The sequence below is a fragment of the Hippopotamus amphibius genome, chromosome 1 (genome assembly GCF_030028045.1).
Source record: "Hippopotamus amphibius kiboko isolate mHipAmp2 chromosome 1, mHipAmp2.hap2, whole genome shotgun sequence".
Classification (NCBI taxonomy): domain Eukaryota; kingdom Metazoa; phylum Chordata; class Mammalia; order Artiodactyla; family Hippopotamidae; genus Hippopotamus; species Hippopotamus amphibius.
The window spans coordinates 217,850,859-217,873,413 of record NC_080186.1 but is presented as its reverse complement, the minus strand read 5'-3'; the positions used below and the strand labels follow the sequence as shown (position 1 = coordinate 217,873,413).

Genomic DNA, 22,555 nt, shown 5'->3' with positions numbered 1-22,555 from the left:
ACTGAAAAAAGTTACTTTTCTCTAAAGTGACCTATTTTAACACAACAAAAGTATTAGTAGACAAGGAACTGAAAATCTAATGGAAATATGAGATAAACACAAAAAAGACAGGATAGACATACATAGTAACAGTTACATGCAACCATATTTTTCTGAATTTTGAAGATACAATGAGAGGAAGTTATTTTTTTTTTACCATAATCTAAAATCTTGGTCCTAAGAACTTCAAAACTTGATGTACATACGAGTAGGACCCTAATTTGTATGTATAAATTTATATACATATAAACATGTATTTTGTTTTAAATTGTTTTTTTTATTTTTAAAAATCAAAACCTAGAAATAGAACACATAAATTCAGCCCATCTGTTAGTAAATGTAAATGTTTAAATAAAAAGAGAAAGCAAGAAAAATTTGTGAAATTATTTTTGAAAGCAATACCACAGAACTTCCAGCCAACTTACAAAAAGAAGAGGAAAAGAATGAATTTCAAGAGAGAACCATCAGGAGTTATCTAAATAAGATGTTATAGTTAAAGTATCATAAAATAAAACAGTAGCTCTACATTGAAGGAAGCTTACTTCTTTGGCAAATTTTTATATCTCTATCAAAGTCAATATGCAAAAGCAAACCAAGGAAATACAACATTATGGTTCCACAGTCAGGTCTAACAACTGAAATGAAGATTAAAATTTTAGACAAACCTAAAAATATGAAACAATAGTGAGTGAAAGAAGCACAAGGAGGGCACTAGTTAAAAGAACGTTAGTACCTGTTTTTGCTCTCTTGAGGACAAGCTCCCAGCTTTGTATCCAAGCAAAACATTCAAAGATATTTAATATACCACAGAAGCCCAAGAAGGATTACTATAAAAGTATTCCTGGGACTTCTCTGGTGGTCAAGTGGTTAAGACTGTGTGCTACACTGCAGGGGCCCCGAGTTCAATCCTTGGTTGGGGAACTAAGATCCCGCATGCCACATCGTGCAGCCAAAAATAATTAAAAATAAAATAAAACTTACCACTTTATTTCTAAGTTTATAATTCAGTGGCAGTGAGTACATTCACACTGTTATACAACCATCACCACTGTCCAGCTTCAGAACTTTTTCATCAACCCAAATAGAAACTATGAGCCCATTAAACAGTAATTCCCCATTCCATCTTCCCTCCAGCCTCTGGTAACCACCATTCTACTTTCTGTCTCCATAAATTTGCCTTTTCTAGGAACCTCATAAGTGGAGTCACACAATAATTGTTCGTGACTGGCTTATTTCACTTAGCACAACAGTTTTGAGGGTCATCCATGTCATGTATCAGAATCTAAGCTTACTTTTTAAAAACATTTTATTCATCCTGAACTATAAAACCACCAACCTGATATCAGATTATACATTTTCCTAATGAGCATTAAAATTTCTATCATAACTTAAATATTCACCTGAATACCAACTAAAAACATCTCCTAAATCATCAGTGGTATGTCAGCACACATCCTTCACTTTTTAAAAATATTTATTTATTTGGCTGCACCAGGTCTTAGTTGCAGCACAAAGCATCTTTAGTTGCAGCATGCAAACTCTTAGTTGCAGCACATGGGATCTAGTTCCCTGACCAGGGATGAAGCCCAGGCCCCCTGCATTGGGAGCACTGGAGTCTTAGCCACTGGACCACTAGGGAAGTTCCCTAGCCTTCATTCTTAAACCTTTTTAGATTGAGGTTTTTATTTTTTATTCAACATGTATCTTTTTAAATTGGGGTATTGTTGCTTTACAATGTTGTGTTACTTTCTGCTATACAACTAAGTGAATCTGCTACATGTATACATATATTCCCTCCCTCTTGGACCTCCCTCCCACCCACCCACCATCCCACCCATCTAGGTCACCACAGAGCACCAAGCTGAGCTACCTGAGCTATATAGCAGGTTCCCACGAGCTATCCATTTTATACATGGTAGTGTATATGTCAATCCCAATCTCTCAATTCATCCCAACCCCCTTCCCCCGCCCCACCCCGTGTCCACACGTTCATTCTCTATGTCTGTCTCTCTATTCCTGTCCTGCAAACAGGTTCATCTATACTATTTTTCTAGATTCCACATATATGCGTTAATATACGATATTTTTCTCTGAGTTAGTTCATTCTGTATGACAAACTCTAGGTCCATCCACATCTCTACAAATGACCCAATTTTGTTCCTTTTTGTGGCTGAGTAATATTCCATTGTATATATGTACCACATAGAAAAATAATCTTTTCTGGGCTTATTTTTATTATTAAAGATTTTATATTCAAACACAAAAGAAACAATCCTATTTTCCTGAAATTCAATCATTTAAATACTCTGAAATTTGCATAAAGAGCATTACTGGAGGAAAAAAAACTTCACTTAGAAGTTGTGATTTTTTTAAATAACTTTTTAAAATAAATTTATTTATATTTATTTATTTATTGGCTGCATTGGGTCTTTGTTGCTGCACATGGGCTTTCTCTAGTTGCTGAGAGCGGGGGCTACGCTTCATTGTGGTCAGCGGGTTCCTCACTGCAGTGGCTTCTCTTGTTGTGGAGCACAGGCTCTAGGCACATGGGATTCAATAGTTGTGGCACACAGGCTGTAGAGCGCAGGCTCAATAGTTGCGGCGCACAGGCTTAGCTGCTCTGTGACATGTGGAATCTTCCCAGAGCAGGGCTCGAACGCGTGGTCCCCTGCATTGGCAAGCAGATTCTTAACCAATGCGCCACCTAGGAAGTCCAATAACTAACTTTTATTAAGTGCCAGAGTGTGTCCAAACTGTGCTAAAAGAATGCCATTCACTCTCATTCCAGCCTTGCAGCAAAGATACATGGTGGACCCGATTAATGTTCTTATTTTATAGAAAAGTAAACCACCTTGGAGAGGTTAATCATTTCCCCCAAAGTCACATGGAAAGTGGGTGGCAAACCTCAGATCCAGACATAGATCTGACACCCAAGCCCTTCCTACAGAGAGAGTACTGGGTACTGCATCACGTTCAAGGCCCCTAGAGCACACTTTATAGTGAAAAACTTTAGATTTGGAGCACTAGAAATCTGGCAATTTCCAAATATATGTGACTTGATTTTAATATTGTTGACCTAAAGGACCTTTTTTAAACCTTTTTTTGAGATTTGGAAGCATAACTAAACAAGTCCTTAAATCCATCATTTTTGTAGCAGCAAAGCAACTTTAAAATGAATGCACTTCTTCTTCACTATAGAAGGAATTATTTCACTATTTTCTTTCTCATCTCACCTCCAGAGCATTTCTCAACAAACTTAAAAGTTGTGATTTCTGAATACAGTTTAAAAAACAACTATAGCATCACAGTTCTTAATATGAAAAAAAATTAGAAAATGTTTCCCCAATTCCAAAGGCCCAGACACACACCCTTTCTAAAATATTTTTGTGTTTTCAAATCTGTCCTTAAACCCATTACGTTTATTACCGGTCACTCTCAGTGCTAAATTTTACTGCCTAAACAATCACCAGTTAGTATTTAAAGAAGATGAAAGAACTAGAAATTATTATAAATCAGTAATAGCAGGGAACATTTACTGAGAAATGACCACACACCAAACTTCAAAGAGACTGCAGCATGTAATACACAATGAGGTACTTCTATTAGCCCCACTCTATAGATGAAGAAATGGGGCTTTAGAGGTTAAGACTTGATCAGTGTCACAGCACTAAGTGGACCTAGAAGAATATGAATCCAGACAATGAAGTATACATTGTAATATAATTATTTTTACTCAGTATGCAAAATCATATATCACAAAGATGTCATGGTTATAAGAAATTTCCTTATGTAAAATATCACAATAATTATCTTGTTATTAAATATTCTACTCGCATATTACACCAGAAAAAGTACTCAAGTTGAAATCCTGTGACCTTGATTCCCAGGTCAGCTTTACAACTAACCAGCCCTGTGACCCTAGGCAAGTTACTTACCCTCTTTGGGCTTCTGTATTCTCATTGGTAATGAGATGCAACTGGACAGGATAATCCTAAAGACCTTTTCACCTCTAAATGTTTATAACTGTTTATCTAAAACATAGCGTCTAACTTAAGACTGTGTAAATTACTAGCTGGTTCCACTAGTTTAGGGAGGCAAGAGAAGGGTAGTAAGGTTCTGGAGAGAAATATAGGTTGCTGTGGAAAAATAAAATCGATCACTTCTCTCTCTTTTTTGTTGTTTTTAAGCTTGTGTTCCATGTTACATAACTGTAAAGCTGTCAGATCAAATTCTGTCAAGTACTTTATGCTCTGCCCATGAGATGAACCAAAAGGCCTAACTAGATTCTACATGAATGAGAAAGCTTAATGTCACCTTAAGCAAAATAACTCATCAAAAAATTTGCACGGAATGGACAGTGAAGTATAAGAAATGTCCAAATTAATTTATAAATTAAGCAAATGGCATGCTTATTAATCCTGGATAACTTGTATAAAAACTTAATACTCTTACATAAGAACTCTAAGATGCCCAGCAGCTATTTTACGCCCTCTTTTAATAATTTCATCCCTTTTTCCTGAAAAATTATATAACTATTTGCAAGAATGAATGCTCTTACCAAGAAAGAAAATATGAAAAAGAGTTAAAAATCAAATTCCTATTACTGTGATTTTTTTCCCCTATTTAAGGTTAATTATTGGATATCAAACCATACTCTTAAAACAGGAAAATACATTTTTTTAAACTTTAGTTCCTAAATTATTTCAAGATTCTGCTATTATTTGGGGGCTTTAGGAGGAGGAGAAGATCCAACAAATTGTGGAAATTTTAGAGCTGAAAAAGTTCTTAGAGAAAAAACAATTATCTCAACCAATCCAAGTCACGATCCTACCTCTCCTGATTGTTTCCCAAACACCGAAAATTCAAAAATAGGTTAGGTATCCAAGCAACATAATCCGCAATGCTCTCAACCCTTCACACAAAAGGCCTGTTTCTGGACCTTATTATGATTCTCCTCTTGATTCTTCCCGTCTCTTTTCTCCCTAACATCACATCCTTCCCTAACTAACCTAGCCTCTGTACTACATCAGCTCAACTGACCTCTCTCCCCTTCTCACCTTTTATTCTTCTACCCCTCTTACCCTACACAAGGCCCTAAATTCTAGATTAATCCATCTCTGCTCACAGAGCTGAGTTTTTGAGTATGACACAAATGAAACCACTGAACACACTGCTACAACTATCAACTCTCAGGTGTGCTCAACACTGCTCAGAAATCCTTTTCTATCCTCTGAGAGAGGAAAAAGATTTGATTACATATAGGTGAAGACTACCTACAGGTTTATGGGTAATGGGGAAGGAAGGTAAAAGCAGTTCATACCTGTTACCTCTTTTCAGTTCAAGTAGAAAACAAAATCATCTTCTGAAGTTATAATAATCACTGAGCCAACAGTGGACTATTTGAAACACTTCATATGTATCCCTGATAGAGTTTTTATCCCAAATCCATGAAGTGGGTAATTTAATTATCTCACTTTTCAGATGAGGAAACTAAGACACACAGCAGCAGGGTAACTTGTTCAAGGCACAGTATAGTTAGCAGCAAAGCTAGAATGTGAACCTAGGCAGTCTGGCTGTGAGGCCTATCTTTTAGTCACTACAGTATGTCAGAAAGCACAGCATCTTACAACCCTAAGATGGTATAAGGCTTATATCTATCAAGAGAAATCTTACCAGTTTTCTTTCTAAGGGTTTAATTCCCACTTCACATCCAGAAAAATGGTCCTAGATCTAAGAAATCACTTAAATATGAAGGTACTGGGTATTTGGTATGTTTTAGGGCTTAAAAAAGCAAAATCCAGTCATATGGCATACAATTTCATGCACCTGAAAGGTGGAATATGTAGAATACTAGTTAAGAGTTTGTTCTTGAGCCAAACTGCCAAGATTACTAGCTGTGGGACCACAGGCAAATTACCTGAACAGAGAAAAAGGATCTCTGAGAAAGGAGTAAATTGCAAGGGTAAAAACAAATAACTTTGAATATATATGAAAATTTTTACATCTAAAAACAAAACAAAACAAAACCTCAGAGGCAAACGTTATATAACCAATATGACCCCCAAGAATTAGGTTCCTTAATACAAATACAACGGTTTTTACACAAAGTTGCAAATAAATAAACAAGTGGCATGAACAATTTATAAAATAAGAAAAACAAACCAAAAATGCTCAACTCAACTTTTTTAAAAAAAAGCCTATTGCATGTACTTTTAAAATTAATTTATGAAAAATACTGGTATATACTTATACGTGTGTACAGAAAATGATCGGGAAAGGCATACATTATACTGTTAACAGTGGCTATTCCTGATGAAGGAGGAAGGACCAAGGGAGGAGACATGCAGGGAAGAAAGGAGATTCCATATAAAGCCTCCTTCCTCAATCGTTCACTTTGTAGTACAGTCTCTCTTGGATGCATCTGATAGACAAAATTTAGGTTACATGCCTGCATCCAACCTCCAAGGGAGACAGAATGTGATTTGGGGGGTTCTACCTTGGGGAGGCAAAACAGGGTTCACAGGGCTGAAATGAGAGGCCTAAGCAAAACAAGTCAGAACACAAATACTAAATGACCACACCTAGGAATGGATGCTAAACACTTATCTTACTAACTACATACACCTGGAGCAAGATATAGAGTTACTTACACTTCTCAGATACATACACAAAAGCCTAACAATAAATTAATAGGTGATATTTGAAAGAAAGAGATATGTGCTTATAACTGAAGCTTCCACTTGACCAATTACATATGGTACTTGCAGAAAAGAACACATATGCCTCTAGAACATGTCAGCTACTTCATGACCCAGATTACTGAACACTGTTTACTATCTCATAGGAGCAGTTTACAAACCTCAGGTAAAACAAAATAAGAACTGTTTAAATGAATACACCATGAAGTTCTGTCCTTCATTACAACATCAGACCATCTAAATTTATTTTTTTTTAACCTGGCTTCTTTACCATGTAATAGATCTGATTTTATAGTGCTTAAAGTTAACAGGGGTTTGGCATAATAAACCTCAAGGGCACAGGTGATTTTTAAAAACAGGAGCCTAAACAACATGCATATTGTTGTAGATATCTTTAACATAAAATACCATAGAGGTATGTCTCATTTAGAACCACGAAGATGGATATTTTCATTTTAAAGGAAATACTCAAAAGCAAAAGCAAAACTTGATGCTTAATTTTGGCATACGATTTACGAAATATTCTGCTGAGTCACAATCACCATCACCACCACCCCACCCCATTCCCTAATATTTTCACTACACAACAAAGAAATGTAACCAAGGGTTGCCACTATCTACGGAGTATCACACCAACCTGGAAAAACAGCAGCCTCCAAACCAAGGCCAATCATTCCCCATTCTCTTCTGGGCTTCTCCAACTCTGCACTTCGAGCAGAAGACCCATACACCTGCTCTTACAATCTGTGTGCAAACTCAGGTGTGCATGCTTACCCTGGTCACGTGAAATTGTTTTCTTATCTTTCACCGGCAGCAGGCCCAGGAAGAAAAGAGATAGTAGTAGCCTTCCTCTCTGGCTTAAATGCATATTTATTATACAAATGAATGACTGAACGAAAGTTTGTATAAATAAACCACACACTGATGCTAGGAGGAAGAGCTGCCACAGATGAAACCCATGTGATGTTCTGCTGCTAGAGGAAGAGCAATACATGGTCTCTTAACAGGCAGAGATAGAAGGGAAGACCCTCTAAGAAGATGGGAACGCTAAATGGAAGCCAAAAGCATGCTGAGAATGGCAGATAGTTGGATTCACCAAGAGAGTTACAGTATACAAAAAGAAGCAGTGGTGGATACACTAGGAAAATAAATTGAGGAAAGAACATAACAGGCCAAGAATACCAGACTAAAGACTAAAGACTAAAGACTTTATCTGGCACACAAAAGGAGGCAATTTAAAGATCCTGAGCAGAAAAGAGATTATCTAAGGCTATGCTTTAAGACACTTTATCCGCAGCTGTGTGGATGGATGAATAAGTAGAAATGAAGGAGGACAAGAAACTTACAAATTTCTCGTAAGTTCCTTGTGTGTTCTTCTTTCAACACACATCACATGAGAGTGTGATTTACTTTTCTCCATCTATCCTACCAGGCTCAGAACTCCAGAGAAGTATAATCCACTTTCCCAAACATATAAAAAGTAGGGTCGGGCTTCCTAGGTGGCACAGTGGTTGAGAATCCGCCTGCCAATGCAGGGGACACGGGTTCAAGCCCTGCTCCAGGAAGATCCCACATGCCATGGAGCAACTAAACCCATGCGCCACAACTATTGAGCCTGCACTTTAGAGCCAGTGAACCACAACTACTGAGCCCACGTGCTGCAACTACTGAAGCCCACATGCCTAGAGCCCGTGCTCCGCAACAAGAGAAGCCACGGCAATGAGGAGCCCGCGCACCGCAACAAAGAGTAGCCCCCGCGCACCGCAACAAAGAGTAGCCCCCACTCACCACAACTAAAAAGCAAGCCTGTGCACAGCAAAAAAAGACCCAACACAGCCAATAAAATAATAAATAAATAAATAAATTTATTTTAAAAAAAAGTAGGGTCAGCTCAAATGATCTGTGATGTCCTTTCTAACTAGTAACTTAGGTGTCTATGCTTTATTACTTAGAGAAAAGACAGGAAATAAGTTCTCAATTTACAAAGGGGTGGTATTGTCAAATGCACTTATAATCATTTTTTATAACTCAAAATGTTTTCTCATGATGAAAGAACTATCATTCATTGCCTGCTTACCTTGCACGAGGCACTATGCGCAAATGCTTATATCATTTATTCCTCAGAACGACCCCATGAGGCAGGTGTTCTTACACACAATCTTCATGAGGAGCTTCGGGTGTGAAGAAGTTAAGTCAGTTGCCCCAAGTTCACACAGCTAGTAAGTGGCAGGGTCTGTCTCTAAATCTAGGCAATCTCTCTCCAGACAGATTTAACCAGTTTCCCAGGTCAAGACAGAAAGTCAGTACAACCCACGATGTATCTGATCATACAATTTTCATAGAATATACCAAGCATGTTGTTCAGTCACTCTTTAAGCATTAGATTGTTTTAAATGTGGCAGTACGCTCTCTTCGGACTTCAGATACCTGTTCGACTCACTATAATCCATCTTCTTCAGAATTTTAAAATGTTTACTACAAGATAAATACAAAGCCAACTGTTTTAAAATAAAAGGGAAACTTAAAAGCTGACAAAGTAAAATGCTTACCAAATATTTCTTTAACAAATTACTGCAAGATAGAGCCAAGGGAAAAAAAAAAATTCGCTAAGTTGCATTACAGGTTTTTACAATCCATTGCTTGAGAGTCAGCTGGTACTAGACTCAATATGAACTATGAGCAAGTTTTTTTTTTTTTAAGTTAAAGCAAAATGACCCCAGAACAGGGCTTCATTACTAGGATTCTGACTATCCAGATGCGGAGATGAAAAAGGATCCCTGCTCTCTTCGAGCATCAGACAGCATCCACAGTCTTTTATTCCATTTCAATGATCACATTTTAAGAAAATCACACTGAAAAACTAGAATGCCTCCAATGGAAAACAACCAGGATGGCAAAGGATCTGGAAACCATGGAACAGTAGACGAGGAACAGGAATTGGGAGAAATCAATGAGGGTGAGTCTTGTTGGGGAAGTCTTGGAAGGGAGGCAAGAAAGTTCCCTTCAAATACTCGAAGAGTCAATTCACAGATGAAAACTTAGACTTATTCAACATATCTCTAAAGAGTAAAAGAAACTGGCCTTCCCAGGACTTCCCTGGAGGTCCAGTGGTTAGGACTTTGACTTCCAATGCTGGGGATTTGGGTTTGATCCCTGGTCGGTGAGATAAGATCCCACATACCTCTTAGCCAAAAAACCAAAACATAAAACAGAAGCAATATAGTAACAAACTCAATAAAGACTTTAAAAATGGTCCACATTAGAAAAGGAAAGAGAAGGAAGGAAGAAGAAGGAAGAAAGGAAGGAAAGAAGGAAGAAAGGAAGGAAGGAAGAAATGTGCCTTCCCAAAAATAAATTCTACAAAATGTATTAATATCACACTGCATGAAAACACAGACCAATCAATTAGCTGATCAGACTCCCTCTTGTGAGAGCACCGGAATCACAACTAACTGCTGAACAATCATCGATAGGAAGACACTGCAACTCACCAAAAAGGATACCCCACACCCAGAGACAAAGGAGAAATCTCAGTGAGACAGTAGGAGGGTGCAACTACGATAAAATCAAACCCCCTAACCACTGGGTGGGTGACTCACTAACTGGAGAAAAGTTACACTACAGAAGTCCATCCACTGGAGTGAGGGTTCTGAGCCCCACATCAGGCTTGCCAACCTGCGGGTCCAGCAACGGGAGGAGGAATCCTCAGAGAATCAGTCTTTGAAGGCCAGCAGGATTTGACTGCAGGACCTCCACAGGACTGGGGGAAACAGAGACTCCACTCTTGGAGGACACACACAAAGTAGTGTGTGCACCAGGACCCGGGGGGAGGAGAAGTGACCCCATAGGAGACGGCACCAGATCTACCTGCTAGTGTTGGAGGGTCCTGCAGAGGCAGGGGGTGGCTGTGGATCACTGAGGAGATAAGGACACTGGCAGCAAAAATTCTGAGAAGTACACAGGTTCTGGGAAGTACACATCGGTGTGAGCCCACCTGGAGTCCGCCATGCCATAAGTCCCACCAAACAGCCTGTAGGCTCCAGGTCTGGGTCACCTCAGGCCAAACAACCAACAGAGAGGGAACTCAGCCCCACCCATTAGAAAACAAGCAGATTAAAGTTTTAAAGTTTTACTGACCTCTGCCCACCAGAGCAACACCCAGCTCTACCCACCACCAGTCCCTCCCTTCAGGAAGGGGTGCACAAGCCTCTTAGATATCTTCATCCACTAGAGGGCAGGCAGCAGTAGCAAGAAGAATTATAATCCCATAGCCCAGAAAAACAATGAAACGAAGTGGAGACAGGCAATCTTCCAGAAAAAGAATTCAGAATAATGATGGTGAAGATAATCCAGGACCTGGGAAAAAGAATGGATGCAAAGATAGAAAAGATGCAAGAAAAGTTTCACAAAGACCTAGAAAAATTAAAGAACAAACAGAGATACTCAATATAATAACTGAAATGAAAAATACACTAGAAGGAATCACTAACAGAATAAGGCAGAAGAACAGATAAGTAACCTGAAAGACAAAATGGTGGAAATCAATGATGCAGAACAGAGTAAAGAAAAAAGAATGAAATGAAGACAGCCTAAGATACCTCTGAGACAACATTAAACGCACCAACATCCACATTATAGGGGTCCCAGAAGGAGAAGAGAGAGAGAGAAAGGACCCAAGAAAATATTTGAAGAGATTATAGTTGAAAACCTCCCCTAACATGGGAAAGGAAATAGCCACCCAAGTCCAAGAAGTGCAGAGTCCCAGGCAGGATAAACCCAAGGAGAAACACGCCAAGACACACAGTAATTAAACTGACAAAAATTAAAGACAAAGAAAAGTTATTAAAAGCAATGAGGGGGGACTTTCCTGGTGGCACAATGGTTAAGAATCTGCCTGCCAACGCGGGGGAAACTGGTTCCATCCCTGGTCTAGGAAGATCCCACATGCCACAGAGCAACTAAGCCTGTGAGCCACAACTACTGAGCCTGTGTTCTAGAGCCCACGAGCCACAACTACTGAAACCATGTGCCACAACTACTGAAGCCCGCGTGCTTAGAGCCCATGCTCCGCAACAAGAGAAGCAACTGCAATGAGAAGCCTGTGCACCACAATGAAGAATAGCCCCTGCTCACCACAACTAGAGAAAGCCTGCACGCAGCAACGAAGACCCAATGCAGCCAATAAATAAACAAATTTTTTTTAAAAAAGCAACAAGGGAAAAATGACAAACAACACACAAGGGAACTCCCCATAAGGTTAACAGCTGATTTCTCAGCAGAAACTCTGCAAGCCAGAAGGGAGTGGCACAATATATTTAAAGTGATAAAAGGAAATAACCTACAACCAAGAATACTCTACCCAGCAAGGATCTCATTCAGATTCGACGGAGAAATCAAAAGCTTTACAGACAAGCAACAGCTAAGAGAATTTAGCACCACCAAACCAGCCCTACAACAAATGCAAAAGGAACTTCTTTAAGTGGGAAACACAAGAGAAGAAAAGGACCTACAAAAACAAATTCAAAACAATTAAGAAAATGGTAAATATATATATACATATATACCAAAAAAAGAAAAAAAAAAAAAGAAAATCATAGGAACATACATATCGAAAATTACCTTGAATGTAAATGGATTAAATGTTCCAACCGAAAGACAGAGGCTGGCTGGATGTAAACAAAAATAAGACCCATATATATATGCTGCCTACAAGAGACCCACTTCAGACCTAGGGACACATACAGACTGAAAGTGAGGGGATAGAAAAAGATATTCCACGCACAGGGAAATCAAAAGAAAGCTGGAGTAGTAATACTCACATCAGATAAAATAGACTTTAACATAAAGAATACTGCAAGGGACAAGGAAGGACACTACATATGATCAAGGGATCAATCCAAGAAAAAGATACAAGTATAAATATATATGCACCCAATATAGGAGCACCTTAATACATAAGGCAAATACTAACAACTATAAAAGGAAATCAACAGTAACCCAATAATAGTAGGAGACTTTAACACCTCACTTACACCGATGGACAGATCATCCAGACAGAAAAATAAGGAAACACAAGCTTTAAATGACACAACAGACCAGATAGATTTAATTGATATTTATAAGACATCCCATCCAGGGGCTTCCTAGGTGGCGCAGTGGTTGAGAATCTGCCTGCCAATGCAGGGGACACAGGTTCGATCCCTGCTCCGGGGGGATCCCACATGCCGCGGAGCAACTAAGCCCGTGCGCCACAACTATTGAGCCTGCGCTTCAGAGCCCGTGAGCCACAACTGTTGAGCCCATGTGCTGCAACTACTGAAGCCCACGCGCCTAGAGCCCGTGCTCTGCAACAAGAGAAGCCATGGCAATGAGTAGCCTGCGCACCACAATGAAGAATAGCCCCCACTCACCGCCAACTAAAGAAAGCCCGTGCACAGCAAAAAAGACCCAACACAGCCAATAAATAAATAAATAAATAAATAAATAAAAAGACATGCCATCCAAAAACAGCAGATTACACGTTCTTCTCAAGTGCACACAGAATATTCTCCAGGATAGATCACATCTTGGGTCATAAATCAAGCCTTGGTAAATTTAAGAAACTTGAAATTGTATCAAGCAACTTTTCCAACCACAATGCTATGATTAGAAATCAATTACAGGGAAAAAAATGTAAAAAACACAAACACATGGAGGCTAAACAATACGCTACTAAATAACCAACAGATCACTGAAGAAATCAAAGAGGAAATCAAAAAATACCCAGAGACAAGTGACAATGAAAACACAATGATCCAAAATGTATGGGATGTAGCAAAAGCAGTTCTAAGAGGGAAGTTTACAGCAATACAATCCTACCTCAAGAAACAAGAAAAATCCCAAACAAACTAACCTTACACCTAAAGAAGCTAGAGAAAGATGAGCAAACAAAACCCAAAGTCAGTAGAAGGAAAGAAATCATAAAGATCAGAGCAGAAATAAACGAAATAGAAACAAAGAAAACACTAGCAAAAATCAATAAAACTAAAAGCTGGTTCCTTGAGAAGTAAACAAAATTGATAAACCTTTAGCCAGAATCATCAAGAGGGAGAGGACTCAAATCAATAAAATTAGAAATGAAAAGGAGACATTACAATGGACATCACAGAAATAAAAAGCATCCTAAGAGACTACTACAAGCAACTATATGCCAATAAAATGGACACCCTGGAAGAAATGGACAGATTCTTAGGAGTGGTATAACCTTCCAAGACAGAATCAGGAAGACATAGAAAATATGAACAGAGCGATCAAGTATAATGAAATTGAAACTGTGATTAAAAATCTTCCAACAAACTAAAGTCCAGGACCAGATGGCTTCAGAGGGTGAATTCTATCAAACATTTAGAGAAGAGCTAACACCCATCCTTCTCAAACTCTTCCAAAAAATTGCACAGGAAGGAACACTCCCAAACTCATTCTACGAGGCCACCATCACCCTGATACCAAAACCAGACAAAGATACTACAAAAAAAGAAAATTACAAACCAATATCACTGATGAATTTAGATGCAAAAATCCTCAACAAAATACTAGCCAACAGAATCTAGCAACACATTCAAAGGATCATACACCATGATCAAGTGGGGTTTACCCCAGGAATGCATGGATTCTTCAATATATGCAAATCAATCAATGTGATACACCATATTAAAACCACGTGATCATCTCAATAGATGCAGAAAAATTCAGTACCTATTTATGACTTAAAAAAAAAAAACCTCTCCAGAAAGTGGGCATAGAGGGAACCTACCTCAACATAATAAAGGGCATATACAACAAACCCATAACAAACATCATTCTCAATGGTAAAAAATTGAAACCATTCCCTCTAGATCGGGAACAAGACAAGGTTGGCTACTCTCGCCACAACTATTCAACGTAGTTTTAGAAGTCCTTGCCACAACAATCAGAGAAGAAAAAGAAATAAAAGGAATCCAAATTGGAAAAGAAGTAAAACTACCACTGCTTGCAGATGACATACTATACTTAGAAAATCCTAAAGATACCACCAGAAAACTACTAGAGCTAATCAATGCATTTGGTAAAGTTGCAGGATACAAAATTAATGCACAGAAATCTCTTGCATTCCTATACACTAACAACAAAAGGTCAGAAAGAGAAATTAAGGAAACAATCCCACTCACCTCTGCAACAAAAAGAATAAAATACCTAGGAATAAACTTAACTAAGGAGGTAAAAGATCTGTACTCAGAAAACTGTAAGACACTGATGAAAGAAATCAAAGACAATACAAACAGATGGAGAGATGTACCATGTTCTTGGGTTGTAAGAATCAACATGGTGAAAATGACTATACTACCCAAAGCAATCTACAGATTCAATGCAATCCCTATCAAATTACCAAAGGCATTTTTTACAAAACTAGAACAAAAAATCCTAAAATTTGTATGCAGACACAAAAGACCCCGAACAGCCAAGGCAATCTTGAGGGGAAAAAATGGAGCTGAAGAAATCGGACTCCCTGACCTCAGACTATCCTACAAAGCTACAGTAATCAAGACAATATGGTACCAGCACAAAAACAGAAATATAGATCAATGAAACAGGATAGAAAGCCCAGAGATAAACCCATGCACCTATGGTCAACTAATTTTCAAAAAAGAGGCAAGGATATACAATGGAGAAAAGACACTCTCTTCAATAAATGGTGCTGGGAAAACTGGACAGCTACATGTAAAAGAAGGACATTAGAACACTCCCTAACACCACACACAAAAATAAACTCAAAATACATTAAAGACTTAAATGTAAGGCCAGACACTATAAAACTCTTAGAGGAAAACATAGGAAGAACACTCTTAGGTGTAAATAACAGCAAGATCTTTTTTGACCCACCTCTTAGAGTAATGGAAATAAAAACAAAAATAAACAAATGGGACCTAATGAAACTTAAAAGATTTTGCACAGCAAAGGAAACTATAAACAAGAAGAAAAGACAACTCACAGAATGGGAGAAAATATTTGCAAAAGAAGCAACCAACAAGGGATTAATCTCCAAAACATACAAGGAGCTGAATATCAAAAAAATATATAACCCAATCAAAAAATGGGTAGAAGATCTAAATAGGCATTTCTCCAAAGAAGACATACAGATGGCCAAGAGACACATGAAAAGCTGCGCAACATCACTAATGATTAGAGAAATGCACATCAAAACTACAATGAGGTATCACCTCACACCCATCAGAATGGGCATCATCAGAAAATCTACAAACAATAAATGCTGGAGAGGGTGTGGAGAAAAGGGAACCCTCCTACACTGTTGGTGGGAATGTAAATTGATACAGCCACTATGGAGTACAGTATGAAGACTTCTTAAAAAACTAAAAATAGAATTACCATATGACCCAGCAAACCCACTACTGGGCGTATACCAGAGAAAACTGTAATTCAAAAAGATACATGTACCCCAATGTTCACTGCAGCACTATTTACAATAGCCAGGTCGTGGAAGCAACCTAAACATCCACTGACAGGCAAGTGGATAAAGATGTGGTACATACACAGAATGGAATATTACTCAGCCATAAAAAGGAACGAAATTTAGTCATTTGTAGAGACGTGGATGAACCTAGAGACTGTCATACAGAGCAAAGTAAGGCAGAAAGAGAAAAATATCACATATTAATGCATATATGTGGAATCTAGAAAAATGGCACAGATCAACCAGTTTGCAAGGCAGAAACAGTGACACAGATGTAGAGAACAAACATATGGACAGTAGGGTGGTAAAGCCGTGGAGGGAGGGGATGAACTCGGAGATTGGGAGTGCCATGTATACATTAATATGTATAAAACAGATGACTAATAAAAAAATAAATTGTACACTTTAAATACACGCATTTATTGTATGTCAGTTAAATCTCAATAAAACTCTAAAAAAGTTAGCTGATCAAAGAGTACTGTTAGTGACAGCTGATACATTCCAACTCTGGTTGGAGTAACATCTCTCTGCCCCTTTGTAAATAAAGGCACAAGAACATCCCTCTTCATCTAAACCGGTTCTAGAAAGGAGAGCCAAGAGTCCGTAGACTTTACCTGAGTGGTTATTTGTATATGAAATTATAAAATCATATGAATTATTTTATAAAATAAAACTAAGCTTTTTGTTGTTGTCTTTCTGAGAAGCTACTCAGATACAAAAAGTTAGTATTCTCCAAACAAAATTTACTCAGAATCACTTCAATTTCTTTTTTCAAGGTCTAGAAAATTTTATCAATAAATCTCCTCGGCCTTCTAACAGGTGGTTGCTTTTTGCTAAATATACCTATATTTTCCATTCATATGCATAAGTAATTAATAGAAAACAGGACCAGATCTAAAAACAACTCTTTTTGGGCCCCACCGCAAGGCAGGTGGACTCTTGGTTCCCCAACCAGGGACTGAACCCGCTCCCCCTGTAGTGGAAGTGCAAAGTCTTAACCACCACAAGTTTCCAGATTTAAAATTAGAAGATAGATTCTTAGTCTGAAATCACAAGGGGACAATGTGAATTATTTTCAATTTTTCAAAAAACACACATTTCCCCTACCTTAATACACAAACTAATGAAAATCAAAGATTTTCTTGGTTTTAACTAGAATTCTACCAACTCATTTTGGTTATACTTTACCGCATGTAGAGCAAAAGCTCTGATTGACAAGTGGTAGAGAAATCACAATTTTAAATATAAAAAAGTAAATCATTGCTTTGAAATGTACCTGAAAAAAGTTTTATACATGGCATGGATGTGGGGAGAAGATCATAAAAGAGAGAAAAAGATGGGGAACACTGAATTAGATACTTAAAAAAAAAAATCTTAATTTCATTGATGATATTAGTAGTATCTCACCTTTAGGAACATTATGACATTTAACTCTGCCAACAACATTTTGAGATAAGCTCTGTTATAACTACTCTTTTATGAAGCCAGGGTTCAAATTTATGTCTATTTGGTTTAAACTGTGGAATTACACTGCCTCTGAATAATAATTACTGTTAACTTAAGAATCAGAATAAGTTCATCTAATATATGAAAGGCTGACTGACCTAAATTTGAAAGCATTGGTAACGTGTATAAAAGACCTTAGTCCAAAAAATTCCTTGTCGGTACCATTTACCATTGTACGACAAAAAGTCAAGCTCCCTGACTTTTTCTCTACCGCTATTCACTCTTAAATTGGTTTCTCCTCCTATAGCTATATTGATATCACTCCTAAGGCCTCCATTAAACTCTCAATTCCCAAATTCCAGGGATTATTTTCATTCTCACCTGTCTTGTCCTTATGAGGGACCAGACCCAAATGACAACTGTCTGCCACGTAAAAGTTTCTCTCCTTCCTTGGACAACACTCTCAAACGTATTTCTTGGCTTCTTTCCTTCCTCAATTTCTTTCAGCAATTGAACCCTCTCTCTCCTCTGCAAAATCCATAAATGCACGGGTTCCCCGCCCCCCCCCCACCACCACATGCAACCTGGCACTTTTTTTTTTAATGCAGTTTACTAAGTTGATTTGTCCCCAATACATATTTGCAAAAATCTTTGTGCACTTAGATTTTAAGTAATTTTTAACATTTTAATCCACAATACTTCACTAATGTATAAACACCATGAGGGTGGGGTCTATTTCTGTGCCAAACATAAGACATAAGACACTCACTATTCAGTAAATGAAAGCCACCTCTGGGTGTAACCTAAAACTAACACCTCATTGGAGCAGCTGATAACAAATCATGTTGGGTTTTTTTGTTTTTTAAAGTATGTGGCAAGTCACAAACTCTCTGACCCCAAAAATAGGTTGGACTAGATGAGTAGATCCCTCCTACAGAGCAGATAAAACCTTAAGGTTTCATATACTGGCTCTAAAATTCAATGTGTCTAATAATCAGTTTATCATGTCTTCAGTAAATTAGCAGTTGTTCGCCGATTATTTTTAAATCATCACACCTCATCCTTAACAAACACAACCTTGAGAAATTTTGTTGTTATTGTTGGAAAGAATTGTGAAATACCCCTACTACTGATGAAGCATACCAAATTTAGTACTTTAACTTCAGGGCTAAATATAAAAAGGATTAGAAGCCTAATGCTGTGTGAAGAGAAAATCATTGTAAACACAATAATCATGCAATCCTTTTTTTCATTTCAGAACCATAAAACCTTAGAAATGGGAAGAAACATGAAGCTTCTGTTTAACTTTCTGCTCGACCAACAATCCTTTCTACAGAATCCTGGATATTTTTCAAAAATCTGCCTGAATATTCAATCCTTTTATATTCTAATTACCTCTAAAAAGGAAACCTTTGGCAGATGACTGAACCTAACACACAAGGCTTCAGAGGGTTTTTTTTTTTTCCCTCTCTTTTCAATTTCTCAACCATTGATACAATAATGCTCAAAATCTCAAGCCACGTTAAAGATAAAAAAGCACAACAAGATCACTTCCGAACTCGGGTTAATTAAATACAACGGTACCAGTTCACTGAACCTCTCTGACACGTGAATTAAGAGAATGAACGTAAAGACGCAGGGATTGTGTTCGACTGTGCTGAACTTGCTGGCAGGACCGATCTCAATCCCTAGGGTCCTAGGGCAGGTCCAGTCAGGGCACAGGCAATCCTTAGTGGGCAATCTTTACTTAAGTTTTCTAAAACAACTCATCTCTCATCTCATCTCTCAATGTCCAAGGTCCCTTTCACCTCCATAATTCTCCCCACAGAACATGTCATTAAGGAGAGGCATGACATTTCTGCTAGGGATGGTCCACGATATGGAATCATTTGTTTGCAGAGTTAGTGAAAGAGTCTTCAATTAATCAGAATAAAAAGTTTAGAGTAATTTAAAAAAGAGGATGGCTCTCAAAAGCATCTAACTATAAGATATTTTGTTTTTTCCAAATCAAAGTTAAGCCTTTTGTTTGACCTATATTGTATCTTTATTAGAGAAATGATACCATTTGTAATCATTTGAATACTGTTTCAAAGGTCAGCCTAATTTGCAACTTGTTAGAACCTAAAATCCACAGGTAAAGCAACTTAGGTTATAATCACTCAAGCAGCAGGCCAATGTTGCTACTAATATAAGCTAAGTTCCCTAAACCAATCTTCATCATAAATTCAAAGAGAGGAGTCCACAATGACGTCTACGAGCTCTCCGTGAAAAACTGTGATATTTTATCTTTGTTTTTACTCAAGTCTTATCACAAAATGGGCTTTTCCCGGGTTCCTCTTACCACCACATTCCCTGGGCTCGCCCCCGCGTTTCCCCTCCCCCCCAACAACAACAACAAAAAAAAAGCAAAGATTTTTATAAAGCAAAAACTTACTCTTATCCATATACCAAAACCTTAATCGTGTCCATATTAGTCACTAAAAATCGTTCCTCTTGTAGGAAAGCAAAATATAGTTTGCAAAGATAACCTGTACATCTTTTGTACATAAATAAATGCAAGCAAACGACACAAGACACATGAAACCCAGGCCCATTTTAGTGAATTCCCTCCAGGGCCCAAATATGTGTATGATGCAACAGCCACCATTGCAGACTTTAATCCCTGTCTGTGATGCAGTGATAAAATACAAATGGCCAGAGGATGATCTACTAGGCACTTAAGTATATTTGCGAGGAGACACATTAAAACAACAATTACCAAATTCTCAGGAACCTTGAAAATGACGGAATGTGTAACAGTTCTGAACCACAATACAACTTTTCTTTTGGGTAGTCTTTTTAGCAACCTGTCCTTACTCCCCTCAAAAACGCCTCACACGAGAGCGTTTTAATGGAGGTTTTCAAAGGATATCCCAAAGGGGGAAGGGGTCGTGATTACTTTAGAATCTACTCCCGGTCAGACACTCATACCACTTTCCAGAAGCTGAGAAGTCAGCGAGATACTGCATCCCCTCTCCCAAAGGGCGATAATGGGAGTCAAAAGTAATCCAGATCCCTAAGCCATAAACAATCCAAAGCTTCACCCACCGATTTCCTAGGGCACAGGCCTCGAAAAACTGCATGATGGGCAGCTAAGAATTAGAACAAAACTGCAATAACCTGCCTTCTAGAAGGGAATCTATACAATACCGATTCCAAAAGTGGGTGAAGGTAAGAGAGGTGGTCAGAGCATCCTCGGAGGCCACCTGCGTGGCGGAACCCGAGCCTAAGCGCTTCCGCCCCACCCGCCACCAGGTCGGCTTCCCCCACGCCGAGGCGACCGATGCGGCCGGACAGGCTCCAGGGAGGAGAGCCGGGAGGGGAGGGGAGGGGAGCGGAGGGGGCTCGGCAGGCAGCAGTTGGGCAGCGGGCCGCGGCGGGCGGAGGAAGAAGGAGGCATTCCCTCACACAAAATGGTGGCGCTGCGCACCTGGGGGCGCGTCACACGCCCCTCGGGGGAGCGGGCCGGTCGCCCGCCGCTGGCCGCGCGCCCCGGGCCCGGGCGGCCGGCGTGGGCCTGCGCCGCGCCCGGATGCGAGGGGCGGCCGGCAGCTCGCTCGCGGCCCGCGGCCCCGCCCGCGGGGGTGCGGGGCAGGGGCCGGCGGGGCGCGAGGCCGGAGCGGGCAACCTCGGCCTGGGCCCGCGGCCCCCGCCCGGGCTGGGCCGCGCACTCACCTCGGACGCGCCGCCGGAGCCCGGGAGAGGAGGCGGAGCCGCGGGAATGAATGGAGCCGGCGCTGGCTCGCTGGCGACCCCCGGCCCGGGCCGGGGCCGCGCCGCTCGCGGCTGCCGGGGTGGGCGCGGCCCGCCTGCCCCTCGCCCGGGACGCCCGGCTCCTGGTCGGCGGGTCGGCCGCAGCCCACCGTGCCCTCCGCCGGCGTGACGCACTCGCGCCGCAGCGCCTCCAGCCTTCGCAGCCGCGCGGCGCCCGCGCCCACCGCGAATCCCCCCGCCCGCCCGCGCCGCGCCGCGCCGCGCGGCCCCTCCTCGGCGCCGGGGACGCCGCCCTGCCTCCCGCCGGGCTCGTGGGTCAGGCAGGCGCCGGGCAGGTGCGCGCTTGGCCGGCCGGGGGGCGCCAGGCGGCCCCCGCCCCGCCACCCGCGCCCCCTCTCCCCTCCCCGCCCTCCGTCGCTAGGCAGAGCGCGACGCCCCAGCTCAGGCAATGGCCCGGTATTAACGAGTGACCTTGGCTTAGGTACAAAAATAGGTACGGGTAAGCCGCGGGGACCACGACGCTGAAATTTGCGAATTCCTTTAAGGTCAACATTCGCAGGATCCCGTTTGCACGCCCCAAGGAGTTCTCCTCCAGCGAGGGGCGGGACCTCCGGGAATTCACCCAGGGGTGGGCGAGGCCAGCCGGCCTCGGACAGGGATGCGGGGGGTGCGGACGCGGACCAAGCGGCCCCCGCTCGCCACCTCCCTCCTAAACCCATTGCCGCGCTGGAGGATGGAAGGCGAAAGGAAATCGAGAGCTCCCTTCACAATGTGGACAAGCCCAAGTGCCCAGACTTCCATCTTGAGATTACAGGGAACTACCAGATTCCTGCGTTGACCTTTCCTCTTTCAGAATCTAGCACACGAAAGTATCCCTGACCCAGAAGGATGGCGGCTCCACCCTCCTTTCCTCCCCTTCCTCTTCCAACTCATTTCATCTGCCTTAGCGCCCAGGGCCTTTTGCTAATTACACTCCCAAGTATGAAAGATAAGTTCTCAAGTATTTAAAGCATGGTAGATTTCTTTAAAGAAATGAATACCATGGTTTAAATATGTTTAATAAATGTGTTGAGGAATAGTTATTTGAGTAATTTTAAGACTTCCTATTATCGATAAACTCTGGAAAATAAAC

The 22,555-nt window shown here is 40.4% G+C and overlaps 1 protein-coding gene across 5 annotated transcripts in view; it reads right to left on the bottom strand.

Annotated features, from left to right (window-relative positions):
- FAM169A (family with sequence similarity 169 member A) overlaps positions 1 to 21,569 on the bottom strand; it is a 62,727-nt gene extending 41,158 nt beyond the window's left edge. For 2 of the 5 annotated variants that reach the window (XM_057698516.1, XM_057698551.1), the window contains exon 1: positions 21,385 to 21,569. The gene's annotated coding sequence lies outside the window, so the exon portion shown is untranslated. Of the gene's footprint in view, positions 1 to 3,974; positions 4,088 to 20,428; positions 20,508 to 20,859; positions 21,073 to 21,384 lie in introns of those variants that run through there. The other 3 variants (XM_057698533.1, XM_057698542.1, XM_057698523.1) reach the window with 3 other exon arrangements.
- Between the last annotated feature and the right edge of the window lie 986 nt (positions 21,570 to 22,555).